Genomic DNA, 939 nt, shown 5'->3' with positions numbered 1-939 from the left:
CCTGGCGAGGGAGCCTTCCCTCTCCGCGCAACTCCGGCAGCTCCGCCTGAACCTCTTGAAGGAGGAGGCGGAGGGCGAGTCCTCGGTGGAGGCGGCCTCGGGCGCCACCAACATGAAGGTCTGGCGAATGCGGGACTTGGGCCTCCAAGCCGCCCAGACCATTGCCGCCGCCAAGGACCCGCTGCGGAAGCTCCAGGAGCTCGCGCAGAATTTCCCGTCTCGGGCCACGCGCCTCTCCTCCCTGAAGGTCAAGGAGGAGTACCGGACAGGCGCCGCCACCGCCCTGCGCTCCCGGGCCTTGGGATACGGGACCGTGCTCAAGCCGGGGACCCTCTTCTTGAACGGCCTCCCGCGCTCCCTGGCCGGCCCCATCTTCAACGTCTTCGACATTTTGAAGGCGCTCCGGGGGGAGATCCGGGCCCTGCAGCGCCTTGCCCACCTCCCCGCCCCGCCAGCCCTTCGGCAGCAGCTCATCGGCATGGCGGCCACGGCCCCGCTCCTGGCTCACGCCTCGGAGGGCCAGGGCCGGCGGGGGCCTCCGGGGCAGGAGACCCGCCTCGACATCTATCGAGGCTCCAAAGGCGCCCTCGTCTATCTGAACAACCTGGAGAAGGACGCGCAGTACAAGCGCTGGCCCTCCTCGCTCCGGCAGCTCCTCTTCCCCTCCTGGCAGCTCCAGACCATCGCCCGGAACCTGTACACGCTCACCCTTGTCCTCGACCTGGAGGACCCGGACTCTTGGGAGGCCCTCGCTACCTTGCGCCGCATCTACAGCCGTCAATTCCCGGTCCGCTTCTCCGTGTTGTTGGTCTCCCAGGCCTGCTTGGCCCGGGCGGAGGGGAAGCAGGGGTCGTTGGAGGCGGGCGGGGAGGAGGAGTTCTTCCTGGCCGGCGTGCGAGAAGTGGTCGAGGGCGAAGGGAAGCACCGAGAGCCGGCGAC

Source organism: Nannochloropsis gaditana, assembly GCF_000240725.1.
Source record: "Nannochloropsis gaditana CCMP526 unplaced genomic scaffold scaffold102, whole genome shotgun sequence".
In the NCBI taxonomy this organism is placed as follows: Eukaryota; class Eustigmatophyceae; order Eustigmatales; family Monodopsidaceae; genus Microchloropsis; species Microchloropsis gaditana.
Note: the sequence above shows the minus strand (reverse complement) of the source record.